The sequence below is a fragment of the Myxocyprinus asiaticus genome, chromosome 1 (genome assembly GCF_019703515.2).
Source record: "Myxocyprinus asiaticus isolate MX2 ecotype Aquarium Trade chromosome 1, UBuf_Myxa_2, whole genome shotgun sequence".
NCBI lineage: Eukaryota > Metazoa > Chordata > Actinopteri > Cypriniformes > Catostomidae > Myxocyprinus > Myxocyprinus asiaticus.
The window spans coordinates 40,791,548-40,806,938 of record NC_059344.1 but is presented as its reverse complement, the minus strand read 5'-3'; the positions used below and the strand labels follow the sequence as shown (position 1 = coordinate 40,806,938).

The window sequence follows — 15,391 nt, the reverse complement described above, 5'->3', positions numbered from 1 at the left end:
AAGTTAATTGCACATATTGTGGCATGGTGCAAATTTGACAGTATGACTACTGCAGTTTTAAGTAAGATATCATCGGGTAAAGCTGTGTCACATAGGGATCACCTATTATTGCACTTTCAGTGTGAATGTTAACCCATTTCAAAGTCTTTCTAGCAAGTCAGTCCACTGTCGGCCATCTTGGAACGCTCTCGGGAGGCTATTTCCAGTCATGACAGTGCTGGTCCTATTTACTTGAATGGGGAGACACTGAAATCTCAAAAACGGTTGGTCAAGATTACGACCAAAGAACGTATTTCAAATCAGCAATACAATTTGATAATACTGGAATCATAAATTGTGCTTCTTAACCTCATATTACGCTAAAAAACGCAATTTTCCCAGCTTGTATTGCTAATGCACATGCGTGTTCTCGAAATGATTAACAGGCAATGTCTGTATCTAAAAGGTGATTGGCTCTTTTACCTGCAAGGCGGGACTTCCTTTCTACATCCGTTAACTAGTTATGAGCTTCTTGGTTGGGAGTTCCAATTTTTCCCATTCATTTAAATAGAAGTGGCCCGTCTCTGCTAAATAGTTTCTGCCCATTATTTGAGCACAGCCTCTCACTACACTTCCTCCTGAGTTAAAGAAAGCCATTTTCTTCAAAAGCATGACTAAATACGGTAACCCTTTAATAAGGTTGTATTTGTTCCCCCTTGCAAGGAGGAAGTTCATACAATGCAGGATACTCCATAGATCCTACCACACTCCATCAAGACTTCATAGGATGAAACTAATGAGTAATCATTTATGTTGGGAATACCTTTTCTACACTGTATATGGGAATGCAGTCTCTTACCTTTCTGGGTTCAGGTTATGGATGTTTTAAGTAGCTGTTTTGGTTCTAAAATGTCCTTAAATCATAAGTTATGTCTACTGGGGGATCGGTCTCAAACACAAAATGCTTCAAAATATGCATATTCTGTCATTAAGGTGGGTAATACAACAGTCACTAGAATTACTTTAAGACACTGTATTATAACTAAAGCCCCAGAACTGAAAGAATGGGTCAGTGCAATGGAAAATATTGCATCATATAAATGTCTGCTCAGTAGAGTAAATGATGTAAGAGAGGAGGGTATATCCGTCTGGGATGAGTTTTGGGTGCACTTAAAATGAAAGATAGTCTGAATAGATGGACATCACTCCAGTGACCCTGTGACTTTTTGTCTATTGTTTTTACTGTATATTGACCTTTATTCTGTACCATTTCTGATTTTATTAATATTATTATTTTTGTTCCTTTTGGAAAGAAAAAGGAAAGAAGGCTAGGCATTACTATGCTGTAGGCCGTTGCTAGTCTCTATGCCATTCTGGTCCCTAAATATGTCTTGGGTCTCTCCTTCAATTTCACAGTTGTATTGTCTGCCAGGCAAAAACATTAGTCGTATTGCTTAAAAAAGTACTAGCACATAATGTACAAAGCATGAACGGTGTGGGAGGAGTTACACACTGGAGTTTTATAATTAGGGTTAGGCACTACTAATGGTCCTTTAGTGCAAGCGATGACATAGTCAGCATGTGCTGACACCTTTACGACATTAGATGGAGCTCTATTTCTCTCTGCCCTCCTGCAGTTTGACAATCTCAGAATACTACTCGTGTACAGAAGTGTACAGCACAGCATGATAAAAGAAATAACAGCAAACAATAAGCCCCTGCTGAGGAGAACCCAACTCATATCCAAGTGAAACGGAGGAAAATAGCTGCTCATTTAGACAAAATCCAGTTGTCAAAATGAACATTTTTGAGAGAGCTCTTGGCTATAGAACTCTCTTCTTCTCGGTGCAGATCTCTGTATCTTAGAAAATCTGTGTGCAGAATAGCAATGACAGGAAGACACTACTGAATCTAGCGTGCCCTCCCTCTAATCAGGAGCTCAACATGCCTGACATGAAACCTGTAAATGTCACACATATTAAGCCTGTAGCACATCAAGAAGGGCTGTGAAGCCAGTGTGCTGATGTTGAAACAAGCCTCTTTAATACCCAGGGTTCGGCATTAAAGACTTTCACACTTATAATGCTTTCTGCAGCCTTACCGGCTGGATTAGAAACAGCACGTCTACCCCTGAAACCTTCTATTATCTCTTCTAGCATCAGAAATTATTATTCAAGAATATCAGTCCAAAGAATTTATAAAAGACAGAGGTAAACAAATGTCTTCGGGCACAGCTATTCCTCCTTTTTAAAAGAACCATGCAAGAAATAATTCAACTGTTATCATTGGCCAATAAACCCTTGATTTGAAATGTGATATCGAGCCATTTACCACAAAAGGTGACTGTAGTCCAGCAGCTGATCTAAACACAAGTAGCCGGCCTTATGCAGAAAGCTCCAGCTGTCTCTAATAGGTCAGCCAGTGAATAGGCATCCTTACAGAGAAGTACAGAAGCATACTCAGCAAACTATCACTCTCTCTAATGCACACTCTGTCTGGAGTTAACACATACATGCTTGTATATGGTTTATGAGGACTCTCCATAGACATTATGATTTTTATGCTGTACAAACTATATATTCTATCCCCTAAACCTACCCCTAAATCTAACTCTCACAGAAACCTTTTGCCAATTTTACATTTTCAAAAAAACAAACAAAAAAGTAACATAGTTTTGTATGTTTTTTTAAGCCATTTCAATTATGAGGACACTTGAGGTGTTCTCATAAACCACATTTATAGCATAACACCCTCATCATTACCAGTGTGTAACCTAAAAACATTTCCTCGTAAACTATATACAGTATACCTGAACACACACACAACTGAACACACCTCAGAAAGAACAGAATGGAGGGAAATAAGTGCTCTTCTGTTTTTTTGTGATTTCAAACAACTTTTAAACTGAACTGCAGTAAATTGCACATTCAGTAGCAAAATCCAACCACCCACTCACACACCCACAGTCAGGAGAACAAACACCTTCTTCATTCACTCACACACACTTACACACACATTCCAGTGTGTTCTGCAGAAAATGGACATGAAAAAGATTTGAAGATAGATTCCTGATCCTCAAAATAGTCTAGTAATCTGATTTGTTTATAATAAAGCACTAAGCCACAAGAGGTTGTGCGTTACACTGTAGTTATTTTGCCATGGGTAAGGGGTATTCGTAGACTTCCCTACCCATTGTAAAATCACTGTAACGTGGTTTATTGCTTTTTTTTATTTTATTTTTTTATAAAAGGCAGCAATAGCAAAATTATAAAAGTCACCAATATTCAATTAACATCATTTTTACAGTCATTGTGAGGTTTTTGATATTACATCGTCATGACAATAAAGTTGTAAAATTGGCTATAACTTTCACAGAAAAGATTAGTAAGTGATTTTATCACACTAAAATCATGTTAACATGCATAAAAGTGAGTATTTCAAAAACTGGCCCCATTCACTTTCATTGTAAGTGCCTCACTGTCACCTCGATTTTTCCTTTTTTTATAGAAAAGGAGGGGCAAGTCAAAATAATTTTTTTGTGGTAATCAACATTATGCTACAAATGCTGTCGATTGAGCTTAACTTGTACTGAACCTGGAATATTCCTTTAATATAGAATGTGCAGTCACCGGTGTATGTTCACAGTCATTCTTCTGGCTTCAATCACGGCTAATCTAATCAGAATTTTGAATTTAGAGAGTCGGAAATATTCATTTTATAATGAACTATTTATAACAGGTTTGTTAGTAAATGAAAGATATTTGCCAGAGGTTAAACTCTGATTATAGTCACTATGCTTGCTTGCTCACAAAGCTATGCTCACTAACGAAGGACATGTAAATGCATCACAAATATCTGAGAAAACGTCTGTTTTGAGGGTCTTTTGTCTAAATTATACCATCAATAGTGTAGTAGCGAGGTTCAATCCATGGTGTAAATCTTCAAGAGCATGGAATGATGATTCACTAGTTCACAGACTGACATGAGTAATATGTCAGTCAGTCCAGGTTGAGTGACCGCTTGATAAACTGATCCAATGGTCTAATGGACAAACTGTCACAGACATTGATTCGCCTGGAAGACTTGTTAGTTTGTCAGTTTGAATGATTGACCATCTGAATGTCCAGTTATACCTTCACAAGTTCTTTCTGAGGCCAGATCTGAATAGGCTCCACCTTCAGCGGGGTTTGAGTTTGGATGCCATAGGTGTTGAGGAAGACCTGCAGTCTGAAAAACATAAGAGAAATAGGCAATTACTGCAACACCAGGACAGTCTATTAATGGGGAAAGTAATAATAATGGTTTCCAAACATATGAAAGCCTAGTGAGCCCATGCATTATTAATTATTCTACAGTATCTTGTTTTCTTGAGATTTCAACTTATTACACAGCTTTTTGAAATACCTGATTCTGATTTGTCAATCGCAGCTTTATCTGTTTGATTATTTTTGTGTAATGACTGACAACAGTATATTTGACCGCTGTTCTGTCAACCAATTTCTTTCTTGTTACCTGCATCTCGTTGCACTTCACAGGATATTTCTTGTCACATATTTTCATAAGTCCATCTACTGACTTTTTTTGGTACTGTAAGTAGCCACTGAGTAAGCAAGAATAACCCCTACAAGATCACTCTGTCGGGGTTTATTTTACAATAATGACCTGTATTTTATTCCTTAATTATTTAATGGCTTCCGTATGTCTTTCGTATGTTTGGAAACACTCATTATTTTTGCAGTTCCACTTGGTGGAATTGGTAGCTGCCACTACAAAAATGTACATTCACAAGGCAACTGGAAACCCTTTTCTGTTTATTACATAATTTTTGAGCAACATAATTTCAGGTTTGCAGGGAAGGTGAAGTGTTAAGTGGAACTTTCTGCTTTAAATGATAGTGTTGGAAGTCGCTGATGGCTGAGTAGAAGAAGTAAAGAAAATCCTGATTAAGGCTTGCAGTGTGAATGAGGGGAGAGGTGGGTTAAGTGCTTGGGTCAACAGTGTTAAATGAACTGCAGAGTGGGACTGGCTGGGACCAGCTGGCCACATGACCTCTTTCACCTCCTCCCCTCACCAGAAAAGCTTTAAATGAGAGTGCTAATGGATGAAGCCTACAGAATAGCCCAACAATTAACGTGCACACATCAATTAAACCAGAGGAGAGAGAGGGAGAAAGAAAGACATGAGAAATGTATTTACCTTTGACTCTCTGCTATCAGGGCCACATGGACTACCACATCATTCTCAGTGGGGCCCTGCAGGAAACAGGCAAAGACAACTTATTGGAAAACTTGTGGTCTCAACAGAGTAGACTCAAAGGCAAGGGGAGTGTAAAATCCATTGTCTGCGAGTTCAGGAGAGAGTGACTTCACTAAAAATGAAGAGAAAAAAGACCTTAAAGTCCTTAAGACCTTAAAAAAATACTTTTTTCCTCATTAAAAAGTTTACTCTTAAGCAATGAGTATTACTTTGACATATTTTTTAAAATCATGCACACACGTGAGACTAGTTATATTATCAGCCTGAAAAAAGCTGTTTTATTTTACATGGATTGGGTCACCTTGTGGGGGCCATCATGTTTAATATTACTTTAACTCAGTAACCCCCCATTACTGGAGACTCACTTGTGGAATAAATAAATTCTATATATATAAAATCTATTAAAAAAATTAATGCTGCTAGCTGTCGGTATAAGTCTAGGAAAACAGACATATCCGCCACATATGTGCACAACATACACAAAAGAAATACGGAAACTTTACGTTAAGGTTCCATTTGTTCCATTTGTTCCTACACGCAAAGGACATCAGAACACACCCAGCATCCATTTAAACCTTACAAAGCCTCCAAACTCCAAAACTACTAGTGCAAATAAACCAGCTAATGTGTAAATGGCACACCCGTTGAGTGATGTTGAGAAAAAGCCTTATTACACATCAAACGCCAGTCTATCAGTCTGAATGGAGGATTTTAATATATTTGTGATGTAGGCTGCTTGTCTTGAGTTTGTGTTTACTTCCCTGAAATGGGAGATAAGTGCTTTGTGAACAGGGCAAATCACCAGCTTTGATGTAAATGACATATTGGCACAGCCATTTTGTGGGGGCAGCGTGGTGAGTCATTACAAAAGCTGATCAACGGAGTATACTTGCTAATTCTGCTCAGCATGAGGGCTGCAGAGGAGGTAGCTATTTTGTTCAGGTGGATGTGAGCAGGATTACATTGCCCTTCATGGAATGTATGGAAGGTAGTGGATGTCTAATTAATCTGATTAATCAGGTACAAAAAATTGCAAAGGTAAAACTTAAATACTTTAAACAGCACCAAGAATGACAGACTGAAACATTTGAAGTGATACAACCTTGTGAAAGGTGAAGTGTGTTCACCTTTCCAAAACTTTCTCCCTGTTTTTCAGAGTTCTGATATACAAACAGTCCTCTCCAAAGGGCATTGGTTGAGCCAAAGTTGACATATCGGACCACTCAGACGGAACAATGTTGAAAGTGCCACAAAGACAGCACAGTGTTTACACTCTTACAAAAGGCACTCTTATAGTTGCCTTTGCACATTAAAGGGATATGCCAGGTTAAGTTAAAGGAATAGTTCACTCAAAAAGGATAATTTACTCATGCTGTTTCAAACCCATCTGACTTTCTTTCATGAAACACAAGGAAATGTAAGGTATAGGAACTGACAATTTACCATTAACTTTCATTGTATGGTAAAGAAATAAACAAACAAAAAAAACAAAGTGAAAGTGAATGGTGACTGAGGCTAACATTCTGCTTAACATCTGTTTTTGAGTTCAACTATCTCTTTAAAGGTGATATAAGTGATTTTAGCCATTCTGGAACTACCCAAAACTTGGCCATTAAATAGACACGCCCCTCTTTCTGAAACCCTGCCCTCCAAGATGCAGTTGTACCACTGAGACAGTCACCGAGCAGCAGTGCATCTTCTCAGAGTTGTCAAACACAACAGTTGCAAAACAGTTGCCCTCAAATAACGACTGATATAATCTGGATATGACATTAAACCTGAATGACCTTCTTCAACTACTACACTCTGAGAATGCACAAAATGATTGACAGGCAGAAAGCACATTCAAGTCTTCTGACTGGCTGATCAAAGAATGTAACAGCAGCCCGCCGACACATTTCTGTTTATTGTTTACACAGTCTAGTGCTGTCACAGAGCCAGGTGAGGTATTTTAGGACAGTTATTTCAGTGATAAATTTTAGGGAGTAAAAAATGTTCTCTATATCATTCCATGAAAAAAAAAAAAAAAAATAAAAAAACATAGCATCTGTGGAATATTGTCGATTACTTATAATAAATAATTTTGAGATTTCTACAGAAATGCACTTTCTGTCTGCACTTTCAACTGCTTACCCTATCGGCTTTCACTGTAAGAGCATAACTGTTAACATTATCCAAAATCTTGGTGTCATTTTGTAGTCAGACCTTAGTTTCAGTAGTCATTTCAAAACAATAACTAAATCAGCCGACCATCATCCAAACAATATAGCGAGAATTAGATGTTTCATTACATTCAAGACTTAAAAAAAAAACTATTCATGCATTCATCGCCAGCAGCGTGGATTACTGCAATACACTCCTCAATGGCCCTCTCAAAAAGACCATTAGACAGATGCAGCTCATACAGATTGCTGCTGCCAGGATTCTGACCCACACCAAAAAAACTGATCATCACTCTAGTCCTCAGGCCTTTACATTGGCTTCCAGTTACATTAAGAAATCAATTTTAAATCACAATTACTAGTTTATAAATCACTCAATGGCCTAGGGCCTAAATGCATTGCAGATATACTTGTTGAATATAAACCTATACAAAACGTCTCAGATCATTAGGATCAAGTCAGTCAGAAATACCAAGGGTTCGCTCAAAACAAGGTGAGACAGTGTTTAACTATTATGCCACCCGCAGCTGGAACCAGCTTCCAGAAGAGGTTTGATTTGTGCCAACAGTAGCCACATTCATGTCCAAACTTAATGCACATCTGTTTAGCTGTGCATTTACTGACTGAGCATTGTGCTGCACTTTACTGATTGCACCGTATCATTTTATTTCTGCATTCTTTTTTCTTTCATTTTATTCATTTGAATACATTTTTAAATCAAAATTTAATTTATTTTATTACTTTTTATTCTTATGTTTATTTCATGCTCTTATTTGATTATAAATGGTATCTTGTTTTTCTTTATCATTTCTATTTAAAGCAATTTGAATTACCATTCTGTATGAAATGTGCTGTATGCACATATGCAATATGCCTTGCCTATGCCTTATAACAAACTGATGTATAACTCAAAATATGTGACAGCATATCCCACACAACTGGGATAAAAGAGAGCAAAAGTGTCAGGGTATGTGAACGGGAGAGTGAGGATCCAAACGCAGAACTTTAATTGTAAACAACAGAAGAGGATACAACAATGAAGGTAACATTTGTAAAAGAAGGTAATACAAACTCTACAGCAGTACACTGGCTAACAGCGCACTACATAGAAACAAGAACCGACACAGAAACAAAGAACAACACTGTATATACACACATGGGCTAACAAGAAGAAGAACACGTGGGATATAATCAGGAGGGAAACCAGGAAAACAGACTTGACAATGATTACAAAACACTTTCAAAATAAGAGTCCTTGGGGGAAAACATAAGAATGATCTGACAAAAGTCTTTCCCCTCTGTACTGCACTGAACCAGCAGACAATCAACTATGAACAACTCAAGAGGACCAATCAGTCAAATATTCTCCTTTAGTAATATGGTTCCAAGAGGCTCATGACTACAATTTGAAGCTGAGCCAAACAGTCAATATTTACCTCATATGACAAATCCTTGCACTGCAACTTGAGTAGTGTTAATAAATTAAAACTCTCAAATATTGAGCAAATTGGAATAAATGCTCTTGCAAACCTTATGTTTGTGCTGTATATGTGGAGATGACTAAGAAGAATTAACTACTCAAAACAGTCAAAGTTATTTGTGTCCTTACAACAACAACAACAACAACAAAAAAAAAGTACTGAAGTGGTACTCTTGTACAATGATGGTAATATCATAGTAATTATACCATGATATTGAATAATTACCAAAATTACCATGGTATTTGCATGATGTTCCATGGTACTTCAATTAAAACCTTGGTATTACCATTTATTCTCGAGTCCAAAAAATCATGGAAATGGCATGATATTTTGTTTGTAAGGGAAGGTAAGCCATTTTAATTTGGGATGGCATCTTTGAACAGCTCTAAATCAATTTCATTTGGGGCTTTTACAATTTAAATGTACTCAGATGCAGATGAAGACATTCAAAAGTGTAGAGCAGGGTTCCCCAATTAGTTTTCACCAAGGGCCAAATTCTGTCAACAATACAAAGCCAAGGGCCACTGCCCTCGATTTTATGAAAAGTGTTTGTGCTGCTGCTATTATTATTAGTATTATTATTATTACTATTGTTTTGTTTTTTTTGTTTTTTTTTTTAAATTCACAACACAAATATTCTGATTTTTTCATTAGTTCATTTTCTCAGTATTAGTAGCCTGTTTTATTTATTTAAACAATTATGAACATTTTGTTTGTATACAGATACACAAAACTACACAACTTTGCCTGTTGAAAAACAAAAAAAAAACAAAAAAAAAACTAAAAGGCTAAACAGTATCCAGGTATACATATACAGCAGTGCATGACGCCCCTGCATACTGAGGAAATTCACAAATTCTGGAGGTGCTCGAATCAAAATGGGAGCACCAATGGCAAGACTCTACAGCATGTTTCACAAAGCTAATTAAAGTTCAGACTAAAGCAATGCTACAACTGTTGCGGCAAATTAATTATACATCAAAACAGAGGCCAGTGTGTTAAGACCTTTTTTCATGTTATAAACAGAATATAGCAGAATGCTTTGCCGCTTCAACAGAATGTAGCACCTGCAATACCCAGGAAACTGCAAACTAAAGCAATACACAAAATTTTACACATTATTTCCACCTAACGATAGGGGCAGAAAATTTGTTTTTTCATCACTCAGCACAGCTTTTTGATTGTTTTGCTGTGCAAAAATACGGTAGACGGATGTCTTTGATCGTTGCGTCACGTCTCGCTGTTTTTTCAGTGCATGTGTTGGAGCACCATGCTTTTAAGACACCGTGTCAAGATAAAACAACTTCAACATTTAAGCTTGTCTAGCTTTTTTAAATGCAAGATTGCATTCTGTCTGAACGGCCCCTTAGTCATGTGACAGCAGAATAGAATAGTATAATATTACGTAATCATTCTATTCTATTCAGAAAACCTCAAATAATCCTTTTTTTTCTAAATATATTCTTGTGATAAATCAAACTTAATGGGCTGACTCTTGTAGATATGACATGGATAAAAGAGATCTGGCAGATGCCGGAGAACCTATTCCCATTTTGGTTTGTTAGTCAAATGATCTCCTATCAAAAGGCAAACCATTAACTGATGTCGCTCTCTTCAGAATGTGGATGGCGGGCTTAAAGATATCTAATGTTCCTTTAAATCTCAACATTTTAAGAAGTGGATCTGTTGATGCAGTGAGATAGCTCTCAATGTTAAACCCTGCAGCTGGCAAGTTAGGAACTGGTTGCATTTTAGGTTCATGCATTTCAGCTGATAAAGCACCCAGTCAGGCCGGGAGATGAGGAGAGAAAGAGATGATACATATACAAAAAAACCCATTTTCAAATAGAATGGAAAAAGTGCTTACTTTTTAAACTCCATTCCACATCTTATAATAGAGTGAGGGGGCTCCCTATGCAACAGCTCAAGCCCGGCCACAATCACCTTAAAGAAATTGAAAAGGTTGGGGATTGGACTTTGGAGAAGGCGGGAGTGTAATTGTGAACAAAGGATTGCTGTGAATTCGATACGCATCGCCCCTCTCTGGACGGACCGCAGATATATTAGATCTAGCTGCCAATCCTTATGACAAGAAGTTAAAAAAAAAAAAAAAACGATTTATATTAAACCGAGGCAGGTGAAAGCCTCAGGAGTTTGGTGCTTGTCAGTGGTGTAATTCCCATAAAGAGTGAGAGGAGATAAGGAGGCTGATTACTAAAACCTTTAGACCTGCTCTGTGGGAATGCCTATGCAGAACAGAGATGCCACTGTTTTCCAGCACCTGCAAATAAACGCCGCCAGTGGCCAAAATGGATTTGAGTTATATGAAAGATGATGACACCGAGCTAACCCTGTGTATTTCATACTTTTTTATCATCCATTCCACAGATGCCATACCTAGCGATCATCAGTTAAGCACAATAAAAGCCATTATGTTTTCATGTACTTCTGTGTGTCTCACTGTCCGAAGTGGCTCCGTGTTTGAAATAAAAGCTAAAAAAAGCATTTGATCTATTTCAGTTTATTAAAGAAAAGCTGACAGTATTTTCATTTTTGGGTGAACTATTCCTTTAAAATGGACATTATGAAAAAATCCAAAAATAAAAAATAAAAAAGGCTTGTTCTTGACACGTCTTGGTCTGAAAAACTCCAACTCTGGCACCTGTGACTTTAACACTGCCAAGCTTCTTATTTTGGGAATGAGCTTAAGATATAGCAGTACATAAATTAATGGTAGTCATCACTGCTCTCTTTTCCTGGTACTATGGGAAATCACAGGGACATAACAACATCCTTTCATTAAACGGCCATTTGGCAGCGTGGGTGAGCTCAGACAGAGAGAATCATGCAAGTCTTGACTCACACTGCCACATCAACTCAAACAGGCTCTGCTGTACAGAGAACCACTGGCAACTGTTATGCACACATGTCACATGTTCTAAACCAATACAAAACCAATGCAATCTAGGAAGCAGTTTCTAAAAAAAGGGAGTATACAGAAAGAGAGTATTTAAAGATTTTTAGACTGAACTGTGCAACACATGCTGCAATCCAACCTGGTCTCATAGTGAAAACGTGACTCTATATACATTTTTGCAAAACTTGTTATATGTGTCTCCAGGTACAATTCCCAGCAGTTTCCAGGTGAAATAAACACTAGAGGTGCTACCACAACTGTGTGTTTTATTCACTTTCACTCAAATCATGGCTTTAATGTCTGATAATGACTTTATAAATATTTATTTTTCTCTCTGTTACTCAGACTCTGCTATTTTATTATATCGACACACTTTTACTCTAACACATCTTTTGAAAATGATACATTTTAATGCTTAATACTTATTCCTGAATGAATAGCTTGCGCAATAGCTCACCTGATATGAGTGTTGGACTTAGGGTTGCCACTTTTGAAGTTTTAAAATAAGGGACACTTAAATAGGGAGGGAAATCACGGCCCCTAACCACATCCTCCACAGTTTTAGCAATAAATGCATGAGTTAATATGCGTTATTAATAAAAATTGTATATCCTTTCTTATATGCTAAAATGAGAACTTTCCTGACCCATGACCCATGAAAAATACATCATTTATATATTAAAAATATATTTATTTTAATTTTTTCGATTATTTGTCTTATTTATCTTATGTATACATTTTAGACGATTTATTCATATTTTTTTTTGTATTTTTTTTAATAATTTTTATTTATTTTATAAAAAAATTTCTTTCACCTGTACTTGTCTTTATGATTGTATTCATACATTGTTTGATCTTATTGAACATTTATATAGAAAAAAACTCCACAGTTTTACCACCATTTGTGGACTTTTCAGACGGTCCCTTAGCCACGTAGGCAACTTTTCCAACTTATATCAATGTTAAATTGCCGATCTGGAACGATTTCACCGTGACGCCATCTGACCAGCTTAAATACGGGACAAATCGCATCCCGTATTGATTCAATATGGGGAGCATAATTTTATCTTTAAATACGATACTGTATTTTACGGGACGGGTGGCAACCCTAGTTGGACTGTAAGTCGGAGAACCGCGGTTTTAGACCAGCCATGAACTCAAGCCAACACGTCACACAACAGTCACAGAAGTGGCACGAAATGAGGTGGTTGCTTCAGAAAATGTGATTTTTCATTTCGCTTCTGCATTTTAAAACACTAATGGTTAAGTTTAGGCATTGATTTGGTGAGGATGTCTTTTTTAACATCTCATTTATATTTTAAAACACTATTGGTTAGGTTCAGGCAAAAGTTTTAGGTTAAGGAGGTATGTTTTAAAAACATCCATCTAAAAATCACCTTAAAATCTTGTATGAATACGATACCATTTTACCCCCAGCAGGACATTTCACTGGAAACCTGCAGCCAAACGTGTTATAGTGCACATAAACTTTGAATTGCAAAAATGTTATCCTGTTCACGTAAATTTCATGTGATCAGGCTGTGTATTCAGTGCCAATGGCTAGTGATTTTATCAGGCATACTTTTTTCATGTAACTGTATTTCGCATTACTTTAATTAAAGATCTATATCTTTTTATATTCAGTATATTATTTCTTATTCTAAAACTAAAAGGCTTGGTGGCTTAATGCGAGGAATACTGCACATAAGTGTCAGAGTTTCAGAGAAAACAACTAGGCATCCAAGATAAACTTGAAGAATGATGAAAAAGGTTGAGATGCAAAATGATGATTGAGAAAATTATTTTGTAACAGTTCAAAGGTGGGCAAGGAGGAGGCGGGAACAGGCTGAACAATAAATATAAACTTTAATGATATAAATGAATTTAAAACAACATAAAACTTAAGGACACAGACACACATGAACCTGAGGGAGAGACAAGGGGAGGTGTGGGGAGAGGGAATATATCTTAGAAAGATACAATGCCAATAGTGTCGGAAATTAACGGGGACTTGGAGCAAAAATGCCACTGAAATTGACAAAAATATCCCAGAAATTCAAAATATGGGGGCAAAAAATGCCACAACGAGTTCCCATGTTTTATTAATAATATCTGATATAGTTACAATTGCATACAGTACTTTGCGATCTTCTTTTGACTTTTCACTGAACATTATATATTTTTTCCGTCGTTCGGTTCCTCGCACCATTGTTCTCCGCTTCTATCAATCCACAGTTCAGTATTGTACTCCTGCGTTAAATTCTGTAACCTTTCGCACCTCTTGTTCAAAATAAACTGTCCTAACGGGTAACACTCTTGCTCACAGTGCTGTACTGTACTTCCCTGCCCTGTGCTGCTGTTTATCTGCCTGAAAAGGCTCACCCGCTAGAGGCCAAGTGCGCAAGGGATGGATGTTATATAAAGAAGTTATGAGAAATTACAAAACATAATGTAACCAAATGCTATAATTTATTTAATAATAATATCTCAATATGTTAAATAACCATTATGTTAATTAAGACTTTATTATTACAACTGTAATACAATAATACATATACAGAACAACCACTTTTAGTGTTTGAATCAATCATATCTCTCACTAAACACTGTGTGAAATGTTTATTTTTGCCTTATTTTATTCAGTCGGCATGTAGGAGTTGATAACAGTTTGCTTAATAATCTCATTCCATATCTGGATAATTGCTGCAATATCATAGAGGATAAATTTCCTCCTCTATGATATTGCATTATATTAGTTTTGTACAGTATGTTAACTTAATAGCCAAAATACTTGGACATACGTGAATGAGAATAAACCTGAAATAGGAATGTGTTTCAGTCACAATGCACATTATGTAGTTTAGAGATGATTTAGAGACATTTAGAATGTTACAAATGGCTATTTCTATTTAAATACATTTTTTATTCTTAAAAATGTGTGTTTATCCAAGAATCCTCTTGCAGCAATGCAGAAGCTGCTAGTTTAGGACCTGTATGGTAGCACAACCATTTTCAATTGTTCTAATAATAAGAACATTTTCTTGAGTATCAAATTAGCACTTTAGAATGCTTTTGTAAGGAATAGGTGGCACAGTATATGTTTTCCATCACGGGTAAAGAAAAAATTTAATAAATATCACTTAAAACAATTATTTCAAACTGTAATAATATTGGCAATTAATGATTTTGACAGTATTTTTGATCAGTTTAATGCATCCTTGGTGAAAGGAAGCATAAGTTCTTTTCAAGAACAACAATGTATTTGTATTCTAAAAATGGAAGCGTATATACTATATATAATATAATACTTTATTTTCATAAAGTAACTTGTAACTTGAGTAGTTTTTTGGCAAACTACTTATTTACTCTTACTTGTGTCATAATATTTCTTAGTATTTCTATTTGTACTAAAGTGAATTATTTCTTCAGTAGCAGTACTTTTAATTAAGTGAAAAAAATCAGTACTCTTTCCACCACTGCATGGTTTGTATGTCTTTGTGTATCATGTATTATGTTACAGATCCTTCTAAAGTTACCGGCCAAATGGCATATAACTTGTTTTATTTTCTTGCCACAGCTCGTTTTTACTCGCATTT

At 36.3% G+C, this 15,391-nt stretch overlaps 1 pseudogene; it reads right to left on the bottom strand.

Annotated features, from left to right (window-relative positions):
* The window catches only part of LOC127439955 (phosphorylase b kinase regulatory subunit beta-like), a 113,359-nt pseudogene that overhangs the window by 21,585 nt on the left and 76,383 nt on the right, over positions 1-15,391 (bottom strand).